This window comes from Chiloscyllium plagiosum, unplaced genomic scaffold, assembly GCF_037043375.1.
Source record: "Chiloscyllium plagiosum isolate Xiang-an unplaced genomic scaffold, Cpla_swu_hap1 HiC_scaffold_16, whole genome shotgun sequence".
In the NCBI taxonomy this organism is placed as follows: Eukaryota; Metazoa; Chordata; class Chondrichthyes; order Orectolobiformes; family Hemiscylliidae; genus Chiloscyllium; species Chiloscyllium plagiosum.
Window position 1 is genome coordinate 88,510,599 of NW_028270154.1, and position 11,066 is coordinate 88,521,664.

Genomic DNA, 11,066 nt, shown 5'->3' on the forward strand with positions numbered 1-11,066 from the left:
ACTGAAGGTGGAGGGATGCACAAATTGCTTTCCTAGTTCCACCGCCGCAAACCAAAACAAAGTGCTAATTTAATCAGAGTGGTGATATGACCAATAACACAGGTCTCAGACTATGATAGGTTTAGAATTGGGAACATATCAGACAGATTTCTTCAGTCAACAAAAAATGACTATTACAAATTAAACTTACACAACAAAAATTCAAAGATTATTGACACACAATTTGAACTATGCCAATATGTAAATAAAACTATCCTTCTAAAAAAAAGTAACAAACTCTCACACTCACAAACACACTCAGACACATACACACACGGGCACACATACAAACACGGACACACATATACACATACAAGGACACACATATACACACACGGACACAAATACACACACAGGGACACACATACACACACATAGACACATACAAACATGGACACACATACACACACGTAGGGACATACATATACACACATAGGGACATACACATACACAGGGACACATATGCACACACGGACATATACAAACACTGATACACACACGGACATACATAGACATACACAGACACACATACACACACAGGGACACACTCAGACATATATACACACAAACACAAATTTAAGGCAAAAGAAATTCAAACTCTGCAGAGTGTTAACTTAAAAATACTTTGGCCAAGTGACAGTTCAACCCCAGAGAAAATTATAATTCACAGATTGTCCCATCTAAAGTTATTTTATACAGCATAGTTATTGGTACTAGGGCTTCTTCATGGCTGTAGCTGGTTGATTTCCCAATGAGATAGATCCCAAGATTCTGTTCAGGAACACCCCACAAGTGACGAAGATGATTGCTTGTGGGTTTCTAGTCCACACACCTTGCTGAGAGGAGAAAGAGAGGAGAGGAAAAGGGCTGCTGCTCTCTCAGCAAGATATCTCACAATCTCTCTGACTGGCTTCAAATGTAATAACCTTATTCTACTCCAAACTAGGCCACACCAGCTCTCTCAGTGATCTCCCCACTGGACTGGTGCTCCCTACAGATGCAACATTATTTCTGTAGTACCTACTGCCTTTATCTTTTTGCAAAGTATCATTAGATAACACCTCTTCCCAACACCTTCAAGAGGGAATTGGATTATTGTCTGCGATGGAACAATGTACAGGGTGACAGACCAGAGTGGATGCTGCTGAAACCCACTCCAAGTCCCACACAGGCAACTCCAACCAGGCCTCAGGAAAATTCAACTGGGCAGAGCCAGTCAGAGAAATATTGCCTCCTCACGTGACAAAGATAGAGGAGCTACTCCCTAGATTCCACTCTTCTTGCCCTCAGATTCCTTGCTCAAGAAACAGAATCTCTGATTGGAAGGGGCAAGGGAGAGGAAATCTAAGCCTGGGAAATTGGGACAAAGAGGCAGAGTTTTAGCTTAACAGTCGTGATCAGTGAGTGACCTGGAAGGGGTTCAGTGATGGATGAGTGACCCAGGAAGGAGTGTGGTGCTTGACAATCGAATCAGTGAGGAGCTCAGTGACTTAGGTTCAGATCCATAGTTGCGGTAACCTGAAATTTTGCAAAATGCGAAATAACAGCAAATCTCTCAGTTTGAACCAGTTAGAGAGCAAATCTTTGACAGTTCTCTTTTTATCTCCAGTCACTAACATGCCCGAGAAGCTTTGTAATAAGATTACATCGTGCAGATTCATGTCTGAGTAGACATGGGTGCGTGCTGTTTGTAAATATAACTGGTTGATATGTGGTTATAACTCGTTCCTGAGTACCAGGTTGCTCATATCCGAATTTAAATTAATTTTGCTGTGAGGTCTGAAAGGATTGATTCACCACTGCAGCATGGAGGGTCAGAGGCTGCAATCTCTGAAATCAACAAATGCATCAACAAATGTTGATGTGGAATCTCTCCCAAAAAGAAGAGAAGTGTGGGATTATTTTTGGATTGCGAAGTAGGCATGGAGGGGGCTGACAGCGGATCCTGTGGCTGCTGACTGAGTGGGGCGAGGGGAGTGAATTGCAAAAGGGGTGGGGTGGGGGGGGGGGGAAGCGAGAGAGAAATCCTCTGAAAGTATTTCAACACAAATACAGAAGTTAATGTTACCATGTGAGTGCATCATCTCATAAAGGGATTACAGAACAACCTCGATTATCCGAACATCAATTATCCGAATTTCGGATTATCTGAACAAGATCTCGAGGTCCCGAAAAACGGCATTAGACAACTCAGCATTCAGTTATCGGTTAAACAGCCTTATGACATGCATTGCAGGATAACCGAGGCATGTGCACTCATAAAATACCGCTTGTTTATTAGATTCCCTACAGTGTGGAAACAGGCCCTTCGGCCCAACTAGTCCAGACTCACCCTCCTAAGAGTAACCCACCCAGACCCATATTTGCCCCTGACTAATGCACCTAACTCTTTGGGCAATTTAGCATGGCCAATTCATCTAACCTGCACATCTTTGGACTTTGGGATGAAACCAGAGGAAACCCACGCAGACACGGGGAGAATGTGCAAACCCCACACACGCAGTCGCCCGAGGCTGGAATCGAACCCGGATCTCTGGCGCTGTGAGGCAGCAGTGCTAACACTGAACCACCGTGCTACCCTCAATCATCTGAACCATCAGTTATCCGAACAAAATACTTCCCATCCTTCTCGTTGGGATTAGATTTGATTCCCTTCAGAGTGGAAACAGGCCCTTCGGCCCAACAAGTCCCTCCGAAGGATAATTGAGGTTGTTCTCGTGACAATAAAGGAAAACAAAACTAGAAAATGAAGCAAGTCAAGAAGCAGCCTTTGAGAGCGTCTCACAGAGCACCGTCAGTGATAGGGGCGGGGTGGGGTTGGGGGGATTTTGTGTCTGATTGATACCTTGTCATTTGGAAGTTATACTGCAAATCTTTCCTTACATCGCTGTATCGTCCTTGTGCTCTCTTGAATAGTCCTTCAATCAGATGGATATAATAAATTAACCTGGCACTGTGAGAATGAGTGAGTGATAGTGAGTGAGAGTGAGAGAGAGATTCTGAGTCAGTGAGCGATGGTGAGTGTGAGTGAGAGAGTGGGATTGTGAGTTAGTGAGTGAGAGAGAGAATGAGTGAGAGACAGTGAGTGATTGAGACAGAGATTGAGTGACTGTGAGTAAGAATGAATGAGTGAAAGTGAGGATAAGTCTGTGATAGAGCAAATGAGTGAGTGCAAGTGAGTGAGAGTGTATGAGAGTGAATGAGAAAGTGAGGAAGTCTGAGAGAGCGAGTCAGTGAGAGTAAATGATTGTTACGTTGTGCAGTAACATTAGGGACAGATTGAAACTTTGAGTTTCTTTCAGCATCTCATTTCATGTCTCACTCATTTTGACAGATCAAGTGACCAATATACAGGGAAACAATGTAATCGCCAAGTTGGAAATTATATAGCCAATTATATTTTCTGGACCTGAGAATTTGGCACTACCTCCTGGCTACACAGGGACATGGCAGGAGCATGCACTTGGTGAACTGCTCCCTAGGAGAGATAGCACAGGTGTGAATGGCTGAATGGCCTCCCTCTGGGCTGTAACATTGTGGGATTTTGTACTGACAATTATTGTACATGCTATGGGCTACGTATTATGGTCAGTCCCTCAGTGACCTGTTTCCCATACACTGTGTGCCACTCAGTAAAGGAGAAGAGACAGTGTTGTAGAGACTTCAATCGTGGATCACTGCAGGTATCGGACCACAATCCGACGTAAGGTCTGCTGTTCCTTTGCCCGTTAGCTTTGGCAGTCCATTAGCTGTGAGCTGATGAATTATTGACGAGTGGGTGAAGGAGTAGTGTGGTTAGCTGAGTGGTTTGGACATGATGGGACTTCTGTCTGTTAATTAAAGGAGGGTACAAATATACCTAACACAGAGCTGCTAATGAGCCTGTAATGGAAATGTTAATGACATGCTAATGTTCAGGGCATTCTTGCAGGCACACGCATTCACCAAGCTAGGAAACTGGGTTATTCCTATAGTTGTCAGCTTGTGTGCCACACTGTGAAACCTACAGCTAACAGGGCAAAAACAAATGAGAGTTCAGCTCTGATGAAGAGTCATTGAGACTTGAAACATTAGCTTGCTCTCTCTCCATGGACCTGCTCTGATCTCCAGCATTTGTTGTTTTCTGTTTCCAGTATCTGCAGTAATCTGCTTCTACAAAACAAATGAGAACACAACAGTGCTTTTGATTATGAGGTTGTGACATGTAAAGGCAAGTTAGCACTGCGAGTGCATTGGTGCAGCGCGATGGCTCAGTGGTTAGCACTGCTGCCTCACAACACTAGGGACCTGGGTTCGATTCCAGCCTTGGGTGTCTGCCTGTGTGGAGTTTGTACATTCTCCCTGTGTCTGTGTGGCTTTGCTCTGGTTTCTTCCCAAAGCTATGCAGGTTAGGTGGATTGGCCATGCTAAATTTCCCCTTAGTCACCAGGGATTTGCAGGATAGTTGGGCGGACTGGCCATGGGAAATGCAGGGAGAGTGTTAGCTGCTCGTTGGTGGGGAGTTAATGGGCCAAATGACCTGCTTTGATACTGTAGGGATTGCGAGATCGTTTCATTATACTATTGTTTCCCACACTGACACACCACCAAGCCTGTGTCTGGAGCAAACCCATGCAGACACAGGGAGAACATGCAAACTTCACAAAGACAGTCGCCCAAGAGTGGAATCAAACTTGGGTCCCTGGCATTGTGAGGCAGCAGTGCTAACCATGTGCCATCCTAAACGATGATGCCAATTAGTAATATGTTTAGGAATAGGAGATTGCTTTTTGCAATGAAGTGCTCTCAATGGGCCTTTCAGGGCTTCTATTTTTCATTTCCCTTCCCTTCTGTGACTGTGAAGGGCAGCTCCTAGGCTGGCAGCTTTTGGACTGGCACATGCTAGGCTTTAAACATAGTGCCAGCTCTGGGAGAGCCGGGCAAGAGAAGGTGGGCTGCTAGTTAGGGCACAATAGTGTGAGTGGGACGTCATAGAGATGGGGAGTGCACACAAAGTGAAGTGAGCAGTGGGAAACTCGCTAGAGCTCCATCAAACACTTGAAATCAGCACAGATCTGATCTTTGATAAAATTCAGTCTAACTGTCTTTGGAGCTCCTTCCCTTTAAAACTGAATACATGAAGGTTGGTGGAGTTGTGGATAGTGTGGAGGGCTGTTGTAGGTTGCAACTGGACAGTGACAGGATGCAGAGCTGGGCTGGGAAGTGACAGATGGAGTTCAACCTGGAGAAGTGTGAACTAATTGGTTAGGAAGCCACAAGGAGGACATGCCCCTGTTCTGTATCAAAGGTGAAGTGGAGATGATTGAGAGCTTTAAATATCACCAACAATCTATTCTAGTCCATCCACATCAATGCTACAGCTGAAAATGTGTTGCTGGAAAAGCGCAGCAGGTCAGGCAGCATCCAAGGAACAGGAGAATCGACGTTTCAGGCATAAGCCCTTCTTCAGGAATGCGTCAGATTCCACCCTTCAGATCCCACACGGACTCCGGACTACGTTCAGACCAACAAAATTTGGACCCGACCAGGACAACCAGTACCTACAACAAATCCGAAGCTTCCAGAAAAAGACCTCCCTCCGGATCCTTCGCTCCTTCCTCCCACATCAATGCTACAGTCAAGAATGCACACACCAACATCTCAGTTTAGTGTCAAATAATTGCTGTGGGTCTGAAATCAATTATGAACCAGACCAGGGAGGGACATTAGTTTTTCTTTCCTGAAGTAGACAGGCAAGAGGCTGGAAGACCACAGCAAGCCAGGCAACATCAGGAGGTGGAGAGATCAATGTTTCGGGTGTAACCTTTCTTGAGGTTTTCTGAGGGACTGTTGGAAGCTTGGGCTTGTCTCCCCGTCTAAATGGCTCAAACAATCTCTGGCAGCTCACAAACTAACATTCAAGCAAAGATGAAAAGATTTCGGGCCACCTTGTAAAACAGCACTGCTTTCCTCAAGAATGTGGTCCAAAGGGTCTGTTTCCGTGCTGTACATCTCTATGACCATGACTATGGCTGCTTTTGGCAGTACCTCGACTTATGAACTTAATCCGTTCCGGGACCCGGTTCGCGAACGGAAAAGTTCGCAAACTGAATCAATTTTTCCCGTTGTTCGGATAGCGTAAGAATGCTTGGACGGCTGTTCACAGCGCACGCCCCAAAAGACGAACTGAATGAGATCACGCAGGGCCCGAGAGCTTTTGTGTTCAACAAGCGCGTAGCAAAGCAGAACAATGAAACCACGTGGTCGCACACGGGCTTTTTGCAATCGTAGCTTCGTTCGAACCTTGAATTTCGTACGTACGTTGAAGCAAAATTTTACGTACAATCCTGTTCGTAATCTGATTTGTTTGTGAACGGGGTCGTTCGTATGTCGAGGCGCTACTGTATTGACAGCGATGAATTTTCTAATGCAGTAGGGATGTGAGTGGCGACATTGTGAATCTCCACACTGAATGCATCAAGTTAAAGAATGGATCATGATCATGGTCACAGCAACATATTTGACACAAGCAGCAAACTCAATGATCTTTTGAGGAGCTGCTTTCTAACCAGCCTTGTTTCACTTAACTGAGTTGATCTTTGGCTGCACCCAATCAGATCCCCCTCTCCACTCCCGTGCGACTGCGACATCGGAGTATAGCATCAAATTATTCAATAATTCACAACAGACGCCAGCAATTCCTTCAGTAATTAAAAGTATCTCAACACTGACATTCGTGATGAAAGGCTTACGCCCAAAACGTTGACTCTCCTGCTCTTCGGATGCTGCCTGACCGGCTGTGCTTTTCCAGCGCCACACTTTGTGACTCTGACTCTCCAGCATCTGCAGTCCTCACTTCCTCCTGCTCACACTGAGGCCAGTAAGAAGATGAAATCTTCACTAGTTCTTGACTGAGAACCTCAAAAAGCAGGAGGAGAGCTGCTGGAGATTGGGAATTACATGATCTCGGGAAGAGGGTTTCCATTTCTGTGCACAGGCTAGTTACGGTATTCCGTGGAACTCCATGGTGTATCCTGCCATGTGCTGTGGAGAGTATGTAATGAAGCCTACAGGACCAGGCCTGAGAGTGATTATCGTTACAGCCTTCCTGGGAACAAAGTGCTGTTGAGGTCCTTTGTGTTCAGCTGGTGGCTGGTCGTGGACAGTTAAACAACTCACTGGGAGCTGGAGCATTCTCAAACGTCCCTGTCCTAAACGGTGTGGGGAAGCCCAGCACATCAGCCCAAAAGACAAGACATTCACAGCAATCTCCACGTGGCAGTGCTGAGCAGACAACCCATATCGGCCTCCTCCTGTGGACCTCAGCTGGGGTCTGAAATAATACCCCAGAGGCCGCTATCCCATCACCAAGTCACCCTTTATTTACACGTGTACAATACACTGGCTCTGACTAGCCAGCTCCCAGCCAGTCCCTAAAGTGATGAGACTCTCTGACACACACCCACACACACTCATATACACAGATACACACTCACACACATACATGTGTTTGTGGGGTGAATTTGTACTTGCAGAATTACATTTTACTTTGCTCAAAAACTGAATGAATCCATGTAAGATTCTGTTAATCCATTTTTTAGATTAGAATCAGTCTGCCTATTGTGGCACAGACAGTCTCACACAGGGAGCTAACACCTTCAGTGCATTAACTGGGCTGACATGATACCAATTGTTAAAATTCACTTGAGAATGTAACTTTTAAAAAAGCTTTGTGATATACATATGAAATAAGTGAAACCAATGCGGTCATTCTAAAAGATGACAGACTTAACAATCAATCCATGCCTTTTTCAAGAGATAATTTCAGTTACGCCACACTGTAATCGTTTGCTATAAATTCTATCTTACGATCTTATATTCCACAACCACCTGATGAAGGAGCAGTGCTCTGAAAGCTAGTACTTCCAATTAAACCTGTTGGACTATAACCTGGTGTTGTGTGATTTTTAACTTTGTACACCCCAGTCCAAAACCGGCACCTCCAAATCATCTCCTGTTTATATCTGTCAGCCAGAGCTTCCTGATTGCCCCCAGGTTAACTCAAAGTCAATGAGATTCACATGGCCCTCATTCTAATCAGTATAGAGTCAAAATTATTTAATTTTTCAAGGTCTCTTAGCATATTGCAAGGGACACCTTTTCGTTTCCTGAAGCTGCTTCTTGATTTCATTTTCTCTCCCTCCTTCATGAGGCAATGTTCAGACATGGGCACCTTATCTTCTGTATTTGAGTTGAGCTTCACTTCTTTTTGCTGAGTGTGACCGGGTTGAGGTATCTTGCCGTGAGGCCTAGCAGGAGTTTTTGCCAAATTTCACCAAGTGTGGCTCATTAATCATCCCAATGGTACCCTCCCTCTCTAATTCCTACCTAACCTTACCACACACTATGCACTTACCACTATCCGGAGAAAAGCTAGCATTGCTGATGCCTGCAACATCATTAACCGGGAATTACGACTCAGCATCCTGTATGGCTCTCTTGCCATTGTCTGAGGCCCCAAACACACCTTTCAGGTGAAGCAACAACTTACCTGAACTTCTTTCAGTTTTATCTATTGTATTCACTGCTCTTCTTCTACATTAGCAAGGCCAGATAGCAACAGAAATAACACCACAGAGGCTGTTATTCTGTCATCTAGTCCCCCTTTATTTACACATGGAGAGAACATGACACTGATCCAGTTCCCTCAGAGCAAGCTCTTAGAGTGAGCAGAGCCTTTTACCCTCCTGCTTCTATCTGTCAGCCAGGGCTCCCTGACTGGACCAGATTATCAGCCCCAATCAGGCAACTCATACTCTATGAAGTCCACCTGGCTGACTTCGTTGCAATCACTACAGAGACTTCCTTTTTATTCGTTCACGGGATGGGGGCATTGCTGACTAGGCCAGTATTTATTGCCCATCCCTAATCTCCCAGAGGACAATTAAGAGCCAGCCACGTTGCTGTGGGACTGGAGTTACATGTTGGCCCAGACCAGGTAAGGAACACAGTTTCCTTCCCTAAAGGACATTAGGGAACCAGATGGGTCTTTACATCAATCAGCACGGATTCATGGATATCATTAGACCCTTAATTCCAGATATTTTATTGAATTCAAATTCCACTGTCTGCCATGGCAGGATTTATACATGAGTCGCCACAACATTAGCTGAGTTTCTGGAGTAATAATCCAGCGACAATACCACTAGGCTGTCACCTGCCTCCAAACGAGCTGACTGCTTGGTGGAGCACCATCGCTCATTCTAAAAGCATGACCCATGCCTTCCCAGTCATTTGGAATTCTGATTCACCATCTTGCCATCATGGTGATGTTTCTGCTTTCATCGGACTGTGGTGTCCCGGTGAAGACCAACACAAGCTGCAGGAGTAGCTCCTCATTATCTCCTTAAGGCACTTCCCAGCCTTTAGGGCTCAACACATTATCCAACAATTCAAGCTATGAGCCCTGGCCATCACTTTCTTCTCCCTTGTTCCAGCCTGTATCTTGTCCTTGTGGTTTTGTGTTCAGACAGAATAGCTTTATTCAGCTATTAGCATCTACTCTGGACCAAACTACTAATCTGACACCTCACCTGATGAAGGGGCGGTGCTTCAAAAGCTTGTGACTTCAAATAAGGCTGTTGGACTATAACCTGGTATCGTGTGACTTCTGACCTTGTTTGGGATACACAGCTTTTCAAAAGCCAAGGAATTTATTTAGGCACAGTCCTCTACTGTAAATCACTGTCTAACCTGTAGTTGCAGAGATATATCTCCAGGATTCGCCTAACAATTAGCCTTGTTATTCTACATGGTATTGAAGAAAGATTGATGAGTCTGTGGTTGCTCAATCACTCTGGGAAAAAGAGAATCCAATTTCCAGTTTACAAGTACCTCCAGAATGTTTAACAACTCCCTCATGGTCATTATTATTGTCTCACAATCCCTTCTTCCTCTTTGTAATTTTGGTTAAATACCATTAATCATTGAGGAACTGGTGGTATTCTTCACATTGAATTTTAGTTGCCTGGATTGAAGTCATTAATTCCACTTGATTTACTACTTCAGAAGAGCACACTGTTCAATCGTCTCTTGGAATATTTGTGGGAAATCATGATCCAACAGAACTCTTTGGTGTTCCTCTCCAATCCAGATCAATTTCCACCCTTTAGAGTTCTTGCTTTTCCCGGTCATGTTCATTCACTGCTAAAGTACTACCTTTTTTGATCACCCTGCTTTCATATCCACAGCATTGTTATGGTGCAGATGGGGGCCATTCATCCTGTTGTACTTGAATTGGTTATGTTATCCCATGCCTGTCCTCATAGAATATCATAGAATCCCTAGTGTGGCTGTTCGGTCCATTGTCTGACTTGCCTTTCTTCAAAGGTTTTGCTGAGTTCATTTTTCTCCTTCTCCGACTAATTGATAAGTTTGGAATATGATCCAAAGATTGGTGAAGTTACGGCGAGTGAGGAGGATTGTCAGAGGGTACAGCAGGATATAGATCAGTTGGAGGCATGGGCAGAAAAATGGCAGATGGGGTTTAATCCAGGCAAATATAAGGTGATGTGTTTTGGAAGATCAAGTAAATTATACAGCAAATGCAGAACCTATAGGGATCAATTACTAAGGGACACACGTTCAAAATGCAGGTGGGACGGGTTGTGTTAGGGACTATGGTCAGCAGAGTCAGTTGGGCCGAAGGGTCTCTTTCTGTGCTGAAGGACTCTATGAGACCAAAATCTCTACAATTCCATCATTCATGAGGCAGGACGTGTCTGTTATGAAAGGGCTGTCATAATTCAACATCACTATGGAGACACCATCTGCACACTTGGCCTGTTTATTAGGGTAGACATTTGTCTCCTCCCTTGACCTCTGACCATGTATGAGTTTTTTTCTTCAAGATATGATGTCATAAACCTATTGATATTCTAGTGACCTATCCCTTTAACAACAAAGTAGATGCAGATATTTAAGAAAAGAATCTTTGTCAAATAAACTGCTTCTTCGCCCCATAAATAATGTTGCCTCTGGGAGTGATT